Here is a 13009-nt window from a genome sequence, read left to right as displayed (position 1 = left end):
AAAACGTTAGCGACAGAAAACTTTCGTCAGAAAAAGTATGAAGCTGATTACCGACGGTTACACGGATTACAAATGATATTTCTGTCAGTAAATATTTTCTTGAAGCGTCTGAAAATCATTGTAGAGGCGGTTTAAACCGCATTTAGGAAAACGTCTCTAAGAAAAACCTTATCCCGATGCCTGAGAAAAACCGTCGGTAATATAGCAACAGTGATAATTACAACACTCTTGCGACGGTTATAAAAACCATTGGTAAAAAATATACAGACAGTTAAAACTGTCGCTAAAGTGAAATCAAAACCTCGGTAAAAACCTTTTTTTTTTGTCGTGAATTGCTTGTTTGATTTATTGTTTTGACCTTCCATCTAACAAAAATGTCAAATTAAGAGTCAGAATTAATGGAGTGCTTCTGTTATGGAATGTTAATTGTTTGTTCGTAACTGAATTAAGGTAATAACAATCATTAAAATAGACACATGCACGACACGTTAGATAAATTTTTCAAGTGAATTAAAATTGTTGGATATAATTTATATAAAGTTGTTTTTAAAAAAAAAAAATCATAAACTTTGTGAAAAATAGAGTTTTACATAAAACATTTGAATTTTACATAAATTCTTTATTTTTAGACATACTTTATGTAAAGTTTGACTAAATTTACGTATACTTTTTATTTAATAAAAAAATCCACAAACTTTGTAAAAATAGAGTTTTACGTAAAACCTTTGAACTTTACGTAAATCTTTTATTTTAGACATAATTTACGTAAAGTTGTGCTAAATTTACGTATACTTTTTATTTTCTAAGAAAAAATCCACAAACTTTGTGAAAAATAGAATTTTACGTAAAACCTTTGAAGTTTACGTAAATCTTTTATTTTTAGATAGAATTTACTTAAAGTTGTGCTAAATTTACGTAAACTTTTTAATTTATAAAAAAAATGCAAAAACTTTGTGAGAAAAAATATGAGTTTCACGTAAAACCTTTGAATTTTACGTAAATCCTTTATTTTTAGACATAATTTACGCAAAGTTTGATTAAATTTACTTAACCTTGTTATTTTATAAGAAAAATCCATAAATTTTGTGACAATTAGAGGTTTACGTAAAACCTTTAACCTTTACGTAAATCTTTTATTTTTAGACAAAAATTTACGTAAATTTGGACTAAATTTACGTAAATTATTATTTTATTAGAAAAAATCCACAAACCTTGTGAAAAATAGATTTTTACGTAAAACCTTGCAACTTTACGTAAATCTTTTATTTTTAGACATAATTTACGTAACCTTTTTATTTTAGGACAAAAAATTCACAAACCTTCTGAAAATATAGTTTTACGAAAAACCTATGAATTTTACGTAAATCATTTATTATTAGACATAAATTATGTAAAGTTGAACATAATTTACATAACCTTTTTATTTTAGGAGAAAAAATCCACAAACCTTCTGAAAATAGAGTTTTACGAAAAACCTATGAACTTTACGTAAATCTTTTATTTTTAGATATAATCTACATATAGTCTGACTACATTTACGTAACCTTTTTATTTTAGGAGAAAAAATTCACAAACCTTGTGAAAATAGAGTCTTACGTAAAACATATGAATTTTACGTAAATCTTTTATTTTTTGACATAAATTACGTAAGGTTTGACTAAATTTACATAACCCTTTTACTTTAGCAGAAAAATCCACTAACCTTGTGAAAATTAGAGTTTTACGTAAAACCTTTGAACTTTACGTAAATCTTTTATTTTTAGATATAATTTACGTATAAATTGACTAAATTTACTTAACCTTTTTATTTTAGAAGAAGAAAATTCACAAGCCTTGTGAAAGTAGAGTTTTACGTAAAATTTATGAATTTTACGTAAATCTTTTATTTTTAGACATAATTTATGTAAGGTTTGACTAAATTTACGTAACCCTTTTACTTTAGGAGAAAAATCCATAAACCTTGTGAAAATTTGAGTTTTACGTAAAACCTTTGAACTTTACGTAAATCTTTTATTTTTAGATATAATTTACGTATAGTTTGACTAAATTTACGTAACCTTTTTATTTTAGGAGAAAAAATTTCACAAACCTTGTGAAAATAGAGTTTTACGAAAAACCTATGAATTTTACATAAATTTTTATTTTTTTGACATAAATTACGTAAAGTTGGACATAATTTACGTAACCTTGTTATTTTAGGAGAAAAAATCCACTAACCTTGTGAAAAATAGAGTTTTACGTAAAACCTTTGAACTTTACGTAAATCTTTTATTTTTAGATGTAATTTACGTATAGTTTGACTAAATTTACGTAACCTTTGTATTTTAGAGAAAAAAATTCACAAACCTTGTGAAAATAGAGTTTTACGTAAAACCTATGAATTTTACGTAAATCTTTTATTTTTTGACATAAATTACGTAAGGTTTGACTAAATTTACGTAACCCTTTTACTTTAGGAGAAAAATCCACAAACCTTGTGAAAATTAGAGTTTTAGGTAAAACCTTTGAACTTTACGTAAATCTTTTATGGTTAGATATAATTTATGTATAGTTTGACTAAATTTACGTAACCTTTTTATTTTAGGAGAAAAAAATTCACAAACCTTATGAAAATAGAGTTTTACGTAAAACCTATGAATTTTATGTAAACATTTTATTTTTAGACATAATTTACGTAAGGTTTGACTAAATTTATCCAACCCTTTTATTTTAGGAGAAAAATCCACAAACCTTGTGAAAATTAGAGTTTTACGTAACCTTTGAACTTTACGAAAATCTTTTATTTTTAGATGTAATTTACGTATAGTTTGACTAAATTTACGTAACCTTTTTATTTTAGGAGAAAAGAAATTCACAAACCTTGTGAAAATAAAGTTTTACGTAAAACCTATGAATTTTACATAAATCTTTCATTTTTTTACATAAATTACGTAAGGTTTGACTAAATTTACATAACCCTTTTACTTTAGGAGAAAAATCCACCAACCTTGTGAAAATTAGAGTTGTACGTAAAACCTTTGAACTTTACGTAAATGTTTTATTTTTATATATAATTTACGTATAAATTGACTAAATTTACTTAACCTTTTTATTTTAGAAGAAGAAAATTCACAAACCTTGTGAAAATAGAGTTTTACGTAAAATTTATGAATTTTACGTAAATCTTTTATTTTTAGACATAATTTACGTAAGGTTTGACTAAATTTACCCAACCCTTTCACTCTAGGAGAAAAATCCACAAACTTTGCGAAAATTAGAATTTTACGTAAAACCTTTGAACTTTACATAAATCTTTTATTTTTAGATATAATTTACGTATAGTTTGACTAAATTTACGTAACCTTTTTATTTTAGGAGAAAAAAATTCACAAACCTTGTGAAAAGAGTTTTTCGTAAAACCTATGAATTTTACATAAATCTTTTATTTTTAGACATAATTTACGTAATGTTTGAGTAAATTTACGTAACATTGTTATTTTAGGAGAAAAAAAATCTACAAACCTTGTTATTTTAGGAGAAAAAATCCACAAACCTTGTGAAAATTAGAGTTTTACGTAAAACTTTTGAACTTTACGTAAATCTTTTACTTTTATATATAATCTACATATAGTTTGACTAGACCTTTTTATTTTAGTAGAAAAAATTCACAAACCTTGTGAAAATAGAGTTTTACGTAAAACCTATGAATTTTACGTAAATCTTTTATTTTATCAGTCCCTTTGTTAAATATCTAACATATTGTTGAGTTCTCATATTTTAATAATATATTGTGTAGTTTTTATTTTTTATTTTGATTTTGATTCCAATTCCGAAATTTAAACCAAACACTTTTAAAAGTAATCAGATTCCGATTCTGAATTAAACCAAACAAAATAAATTAATAGTCATTCCGATTCTGATTCCGTAACATTCCGATTCCGATTCCAATTCCGATTCCGAAGTTTGAACCAAACGCCCCCTATATGTGTTTTATAATAATATCTGAAATTGACTCAACTTACCAACGTTAGGGTAAAATTGCTTTTGACTTCTAACGTTGAGGGTAAAATTGCATTATTTTAGACATCAAGGATAAAATTACTCATGCCTTTAAATGTTAGAGGTATTTTTACATATTATCCCTAAAATAAAAAGTAAATTACATCAAAGGTACTTTAATTATATCAGAGTTAACACTTTGGTACCTAAATTAAATAAAGAGTAAATTTTGTTACACTTTTATCCGAAACCTCCCGAGAGTAGAGTAATCGGGTCCCGTCGACTGCTCACAACAGACACTAACCAATCAATTCGAATTTGACAATTTATTCAATCATTTTTAAAAGTTTAACTATTTATTTGATCATTTTTATTAGAAATTAAGAAAACCCCCTATTTATTGGACCGTTTTAATTAAAAGGTTAAATGTGCCTCTCTCCTCAAGTCGGGTTGTCTCTGTTTGTTTCTATCCGTTTCATAAGAATGACTTCAAATTTAACAATTTATTCCATTATTTTAAAAGTTTAATTATTTGGTGCCTTCTATGTTTACTTTGTTTTTGATAAAGTAAGTAATATTTTGTTTTTTTTTACCATTGAATGACTTTACTTTGTTAAAATTCATCACAATCCAATGATGGAAAAAACAAATTAAGAAGCATAGCCTAACCTTAACTATTTATTTGACCAGTTTTAAATTAGCAATTAAGAAAACCACTATTTATTTGACCGTTTTAATTAAAAAGGTTAAATGTGTCTCTCTTCCCAAATCTGAGTTGTCTCTGTTTCTTTCTATTTATTAGACCATAAAGTTTAACTATTTATTTGACCAGTTTTAATTAAAAATTAAATTTGAAATGCCTCTCTCTCCCTCTCTCTCCTCTAGTCGGTTTGTCCGTGTTTCTTTGAATCCGTTTCTAGGCGTTTCATAAGAACTCCCAACAAAAACCATCTCTCTATCCATCAAACAGTATTTTCACTCCCCCTGCCCTTCCTCCTTTCTCTGCCTTCATCCTCCTCACGGCCACAGATTCCTCATCTCCTCCATTCCTCTCTGTAACTTCTCCTTCTCTTTCTCTTTCTCTTTCAAATCTGCCTGGAATTGCGTAACCAATCGTTTTTTGTGTGTGTGTTGATTAATTCGTTATAGTATCGGCTTTGTAAAACCACTGATTTGAAGGATGCTGACTGTTTTCTTTTGATTCGATTGAATGTTTGAATATGTTGAGTTAAGACTGTGTTTGGTTCCGAGGAAGAACAACTCACTTTAATATTTATGTTCCATTACTTTCATTAACTTCAAGCCAAGTGATAAAGGCCAAATTTCTCTCTTCCTCCAAAACCCCCAAATTCCGTGAGATTCTTCTGCAAATTCCAAACACCATGGTGTTGGCACAGTTAGGCGGGAGCATATCCCGAGCTATTCAGCAGATGAGCAAAGCTACCATTATCAACGAGAAGGTTCTGAATGAGTGTCTCAACGAGATCACCCGTGCTCTCCTCCAATCTGATGTCCAATTTATGCTAGTCCACAACATGCAAACTAATATCAAGAAGATCGTCAATCTGGATGAACTTGCTTCCGGTCACAACAAGCGCAACATCATCCAGCAGGTAATTGTAATGCCCAATTATTCCATTTGACTACTTATATATGGATAGATAGGATCACTGTGAATTTGAGATGTTGATATAGAGGAGTTTTTTGGTCTAGGCAATTTTTAATGAGCTGTGCAGAATGTTGGATCCCGGGAAGCCATCTTTCATCCCAAAGAAAGGGAAAGCAAGTGTGGTTATGTTTGTTGGATTACAAGGTATGTGGTTTCTTTTTTTTATTTTGTGTTTGTGTCGTGTGTGCCAATTCGTAGCTAAATATATTTAAGAAAGTTTAAGCTGTTAATATAAAGCAAAAAAAAAAAAAAAAAAAATCTCTACTGCTCTTATGAAAATATAATTCAGGATAAACTTTTTCATTACTGATATGTATGGAATGAACTTATTGAGTGTGGTTGTCTGTATTTATTGATAGTATTTATGAGTTCTATGTAACTGACCTTTTTCTTTTCATCCTATAAATTATCAATATTTTTAGGCTCCGGTAAAACCACAATATAGTGATATTGTTCAAGTTGCTGAAGCAACGGTAGTTTCTGCTTTTTAATATAGTGATATTGTTCATCATGGTTATATGGTTTCTTGTATATGTATATATATATATATATATATATATTTTTTTGTTCTGTTCCAGGAACCAGATCTTGTCATATTTGTCATGGACAGCAGCATTGGTCAAGCTGCATTTGATCAAGCTCAAGCTTTTAAGCAAAGTGTTGCAGTTGGAGCCGTGATCATTACCAAGATGGATGGTCATGCAAAGGGTGGTGGTGCTCTTAGTGCGTAAGTGTTCTTGAAATTACCCTCTGTTTTTTTCTTTCACCAGCTTTTGCCACTGGATTTAATTACATTGATAAGATTGGTTATAGAATGAAAAGTAAAAAGGAAAAAAGAAAAGCATATTCAAGCATAATTATTTTCCATCTATTATCAGATGTTGATAGTTATAGTCCTGCTTTTTCCTTTAAGGTTTATTTGTCTCATAGATGAGGATGCTTTTTAATGATTATGGTGACATTTTAAAACTCATTATCATGTTTTTTCTTGCTTAACAATTTTAATAGTATCCTACTCTATTTTACATACCTTGCAGGGTTGCAGCGACAAAGAGTCCTGTTATATTTATTGGAATAGGAGAACATATGGATGAGTTTGAAGTTTTTGATGTTAAACCTTTTGTTAGTCGCCTATTAGGTATTAGCTTGTTTCCTTCTTCTCCAATTCTTTGTTTCAATGGTGTTTTTCAAGCCTTCAACTTGAAAATGTTTAATACTGTTGTAAGTAATTGTATTATAATAATTTTTCTTGTAGGCATGGGTGACTGGTCTGGTTTTATGGACAAAATTCATGAGGTTGTTCCTATGGAGCAACAGCCTCAGCTTCTGCAGAAACTCTTAGAAGGAAACTTTACATTGAGGATTATGTATGAGCAATTTCAGAACATACTCAAAATGGGTCCCATTCGCCAGGTTTTTCTCTTGCTTTTATTTTAAATTGAACCTAAAATGTGTTATTTTCTAGTAACCTTTAGTGCTTTAATATATTTGGATAATTGATGATATATGGCTACTGGTTACTGCCTCTAGTTATAGAGTTTCAATGGTGTTTTCTGTTTACGAAACAATCTTCAGTTGCAAGAGAGTTTGCAACTTGTATGGTGAGTAAGCACAGGAAGTCCAAAACTTTGCGTGCTATTGTCTGCTTTTCTAGAACATCATGTTTTTTGTTTACCAAAATTCAGTAGCTTGCCTTCAAGAGCTGGCTTGTATTCCTGGTGACATTATAGGCCTCCAAAATCTTGGATCAGTTTTCTCTAGGTGATTTGAGACTATAATTTACTGCTTCATTGAAAATTTATTTCATGCGTACTTCCTATTAGTATTTTCTCAATTCAGTTTGGCAAAAAGCATCCCGAGGCCCCTGATTATTCTGATTTTGGTAGATTGAGCCCATGATCATTCATTTTTGTGTCACATTAAGCCAGTTCCTTCGTTTCAACACATTGAGCCAGTTCCTTCATTTCAACACATTAAGCCATTTCCTTCATTTCAACACATTAGACCCTTGATCATTTATCCTTGTCTCACATTAAGCCCATGTTTGCCAAATTAGTTAGTTGTGAACATCTATTCAATTAAAAGAGCATTACTCATTTCATCTTATGTTTTACAGTTCAAAATAAGGTTTTCTATAGATAAATCAAACATAAAAAGTACTTCTTTTAAAATGTTAAAAATGCAAATTTGGAATGCTGATGAAATGAATAACGCTCTATTGGCCGAGTTTAATGTGTGTTTGATGAAATATTAGAGGCTCAATCCACCAAACTCAAGAATGATGAGGGGTCTGAGGATGCTTTTTGTAATTCAGTTTTTAAGATGGGATTGGATCAATAGGTTTAGTTTTTTTTTTTTTTTTTGGTAAGAAGGGAAGAAAAAAAAACAAACAAACAAAAACCTAACCCGGGATCAGTCTAGGAAGACTGACCCCAATCCTATCCTCAAGAAGAGAAGGTAACAGAAAAGAAGGAGGAACGGAAAGGGTAGAAACACCTAACATCCCCCATGCCCAGCAGCTGCCAAGCGATCCGCCACGCGGTTTTGCTCCCTATAAATATGGGAGAAGGTAAGAGAATCGAAGGCAGGACGAAGCCTCAAGATGACTTTAATGAGATTCTGACTCTTAAGACAAACAGCCTGTCTATCCGAAATCCTGTTGATAGCCTCTAAATTGTCAGACTCCACCGAAAGTCTTTTAACACCCATGCGAATGGCGAGTTTAATGCCAGACAAGATCCCCCAGAGCTCCGCAGTAAAGGAGGAGCCCGTACCTAAGTTATGGGTAAACCCAGCCAGCCAGGTGCCACCAGCATCCCGAAGAACTCCACCAGCAGCAATTCTGCCATTACTAAGGCAGGAGCCATCCGTATTCAACTTGACAACCCCTTCCCTGGGCTTCCTCCAACCAACTAACTGGACCTCTTTAACCGGGGAGGGGTGAACCAGGGGCTCTCCTTCAAAACTCTTTGAAGGAGTGTTATGCTTTTGTTTTTGAAAAATCAGATGTTGGGTAGACTTACAATGGATCTTGGATGTGGTTAATTAGTTGTTTAAGCTTATAACTCAACAGTTACAAGTAAGCAATATCAATAATTATTAATTTATTATTCATCTAGAAATCTATATGAACTATAGCTGTTTATTTTATTTTTCTCTCTATTGGAACTTCAATTGGAGTTTCAAGTTCGCTCACACTTATTATTTTTCCCATTACTTATTGGTGTGTTTGAGTTGAATTCCAGGTATTTTCAATGCTTCCTAATAATTTTAGTGCTGAATTGATGCCAAAAGGTCGTGAAAAGGAAAGTCAGGCTAAAATTAAGAGGTACATGACCATGATGGATTCAATGACAAATGAAGGTAAGTGAATGCTTTTTCATGTATGTCGTCATGTCTTGGAATTGGCAGTTGATAATTTGTGGATGGTTGTTTGTGTGTTGTAGAGTTGGATAGTTGTAATCCAAAGCTTATAAATGAGTCACGAATGATGAGGATAGCAAGGGGGTGTGGGCAGCAAGTGAGAGAAGTGATGGAAATGTTTGAAGAGTATAAGCGTCTGGCTAAAATGTGGAAGGGACTGAAGATTCCTAAAAAGGGTGAAATGAGTGGTCTTTCAAGAAACATGAATGCACAACAAATGAGCAAAGTCCTCCCACCTCAGATGCTAAAGCAGATAGGTGGCTTGGGTGGCTTGCAAAGTTTGATGAAGCAAATTGGTTCTGCCAAGGACATGACGGGGATGTTCGGAGCCGGAGACAAATAATTATAACTGCACTATTTGTCCGAATCGGGTTTCGATTATCAACTGTAGCTTGGCAGGTGGGAGAATTTACAGGCCAATTGATGCTACTTCTTCTGTTGTGTACAAATTACATTCTGATATCTTGACATTTCAAGCTGTTAGAGCATATTTCTTCTTATATTCTTTTCTCTTCTCATGTCAAGTTTATAGTGATTTAATAGTTTAGTAGTTAGGAAATCAAGTGGATTAGTGGCAGTAGAATAGGAAAGTAATTAGCCTTTTGGCAATGGAGGCAAGGAATTTCAATAAAAACAGTAGCTGCTTTGTAGTGGCGAATACAGGATTACTCGGTTGGGTGGGCCGATTTTACATGTGCGTTTGGGATTTTTTTTTTTTTTTTTCTAAATCGAACTTGTTTAATTTTTTCTTTTTGTATATAGGCGTGTTACAATTTGAATGGTGCATAAATCCTTGTGAGGATTTCATGCAGTTTCAGCAGCAGTTCTTCTACTTCCGGGACAAATTTTGCTATTTGTGTCTCAGAATTCTATATGTATCTATGAGATCGAGTATGGGATTCTGTTTACTCACTTTAAATTGAGTATCCGTTTCCCTGTCAAGAACTAATTTTAAGTATTAATATACAATTTATTAAAATTAAGCTAGATTTTGTTTAATAGTCCTAATAGTAAAAAAAAATTGGATTTAGGAAGGGCTGAACATGTAAAAAAGTTTTAAAAATTTGATTTCAGATGGAGGCCTAAGAGGGGCAAAAAAAAAAAAAAAAAATTAGAAATTTGGATTTAGGGAGTACCTAATAGGTCTAAAATATTGAAATTTTGAATTTTGGACAAGTCTAACACGTAATTGGATATATTTAATTTCTTTTATTAGTTCAATGCTAGTTTGTAAAAAAGTTTATAATGTTTACATTTTTTATTTATTTTTAGTTTTAAAATTTTAAAATTTAATTTAGAAATTCAGTTGTTTGAATCTCAAAAATAAGAAATTATTATTTTTAATAGAAAAGACATAATAAAAATGAGTTCAAGATGTTATGAAAATAAATAAATTAATTAATAATGGTAACATAATTTTATAATTATCGAAAAATAAAATTTAAATAAATAAACACTTTTTAAAATAAATTGAAAGTTGGAGGGAATTGAATCTAGGACCTTTTAAAAAAAAATAAGTGTTCTTAACCATCTCATCTACCTTTAAATAATATGACATTACTACATAGAGTTTATATAGACTATTACTAATATTAGGGGGGCCGAAACTACTCGTAACCATGGACGTTCCGGCGGCCGGAGGGTCCCGGCCACCCTGTCTCCGCCCTTGCTGCTTTGGTCAAACAGATCGCATCCCATCCAAACAAGCCTAACAAATAAACTAACATTTCAAAAACAAATTTCTCTTTCTTCCAGGTGTCACTTATTAATTGGCTAGACATATATATCTCAACGTTTTACACACCTCTGTTATACTGGATTTGGTTGAAGACACTGGCTTGCAAGATGCTAAAATAGCTTCCAATTCAATTATTAGATGAAGTGGTTGATTATCCTAAACCAGATCAATATAGATGTCTTTTATCTTGATTAATGTATCTAGTCTTCACTAGACTTGACATTTCCTATGTTACACAATAGCTCAGTCAATATATGAGTAAACAAAGTGTGATTCATATGGATACAACACTTTATGTGCTAAGCTATTTGAAAGGAACATGTAATACCCAAAATTTTGAGGTATTATCTATATTAATGACTATAATTTTTTTTTTTTATAACTGATAAATAAATAGCCAAAAACAAAATAAACAGCTTACGAGAACAATTATCCACTAAATAGAGATAATTACTCGTATTTTAATATTTATATAAGTGTAAACATCCAAACAACTACCATAATTTATTCTATATATTTAAACCATGTGCAGGTACAGTAAAATGTAATACATATGCAGCTATCTTCGAGGCGGAGGAGGGATTTAGTACATGCGCAGTCTTACGGGACAGTTCGGGTTTGTATTTAACATGATTGAGTACGCATTCTTCCAGATTGATACCTGCAAAATTGGCGGAGGCTCTAGCAATCAAGAACAGTATAGAATGGATAATTCCTATGCATTATAGCAGCGTCATTTTTGAGTCTGACACCAAGGAAGTGGTTGAAGGCATAAAGCAGAGGAAGAGAAATCTTACAGAATTCGAATTTGTAACTGAAATAATACGTAGCATCATGAGTAATCATCCAAATTGGGTGGCGAATTTTGTTCCAAGGTTAGCGAACAGTGCAGCCCACAATATGACGCACGTTTATATGCTAATTCTTTCATTCATTTTGATAGTCCTGTATTTCTTGACAATATCCTATTTCGGGATGCGTCCATTCATTATGAATAAATTGAGCTGATTTTCTTCAAAAAAAAAAAAAAAACAAAAATAAATAAATAAATAAAAGAAATAATAATAATAAACTTGAACAATATACTAACAATTATACTGCTAAAAACATAATCAATTATAATCCATTTAGTAGAAAAAATATTTGCACAAAAAGATACTAGAAAAAAAAGTGTAAATGGTAAAAGAAGAGATGCAATTAATTAATAATATAATTAACTTTGAAAATAGTGAGAAGAAGAATAAAAAGCTATAACATCCTTAATTACTTTTACCTATAAAATTAGGGATATAGGCAAATTAGTCTTTTTATTATATTCTAGCCATTCTAACTTAATTTTTTCTATCCAAATATTTTTACCGTTTTCATTTTTATCATTCATTCACTTATATAGAGAATGTAGAAGAGTTAATAATAGATTACTCACTCCATTCCATTATATAAGTCACTCTAGAGTATTTTACATAAATTAAGAAATATATCGATTAAATAAAGGAATTTCTCTCTTATGTTACTATTGGGGAGTAAACATTGAAATATTAAAAAAACACATGTACCAATATAAAATATTAAATATTTGGACAAAAAAACTAAATTTAAAGGTCTTGAGATCCTAAAATGACTTATATTTAGAGAAAAAACTAATTTGCTAAAATGACATATATAATGGAATGAAGGGAGTAGTATTTATTTTTATTTTTAGAATTTGTAGTTATTATTATTATTATTATTTTTTGAATCATGTAGTTATTATTATTATTATTAATAAGTTCTAACGCATTCTTTAATTAGCTGTCCCAACACATTATTAATAAGTTCCAACACATTTTTGAATTATTATTATTATTATTATTGTGGTACCGTAGGCTACCTTAATAAATTAATAATATTGGGATCGTGAAATTTTATTAATTTATAGAGGTTATTAATTTATCGAGTATAAAATTAGTGATCTGGTCCAAGTCGGGACCAGAAGAAATTATTATTTTATCGATGTTATTAATTTATCGAGTATTAATTTATGAAGGTTTGACTGTAGATCCGAAATCTTCTTTTAGAACTACATTGTCCGGTTCGTAAAGCAACTTTGGCATATTATGACAATATAAGTGATACAGTAAAACCTTTATAAATTAATACTCGATAAATTAATAATCTCTTTAAAATAATAATTTCTTATGGTCCCGACTTGGGCCAGTTCA

The 13009-nt window shown here is 30.4% G+C and overlaps 1 pseudogene; it reads left to right on the top strand.

Moving 5' to 3' along the window:
- Nucleotides 1-4843: 4843 nt before the first annotated feature.
- On the top strand, nt 4844-9763 carry LOC136203201 (signal recognition particle subunit SRP54 2-like; annotated as a pseudogene).
- Nucleotides 9764-13009: the final 3246 nt, after the last annotated feature.

The sequence above is a fragment of the Euphorbia lathyris genome, chromosome 8, assembly GCF_963576675.1.
Source record: "Euphorbia lathyris chromosome 8, ddEupLath1.1, whole genome shotgun sequence".
Taxonomy (NCBI): Eukaryota; Viridiplantae; Streptophyta; class Magnoliopsida; order Malpighiales; family Euphorbiaceae; genus Euphorbia; species Euphorbia lathyris.
The sequence above is the reverse complement of the archived record's forward strand: the minus strand, read 5'-3'. Positions and strand labels throughout refer to the sequence as shown.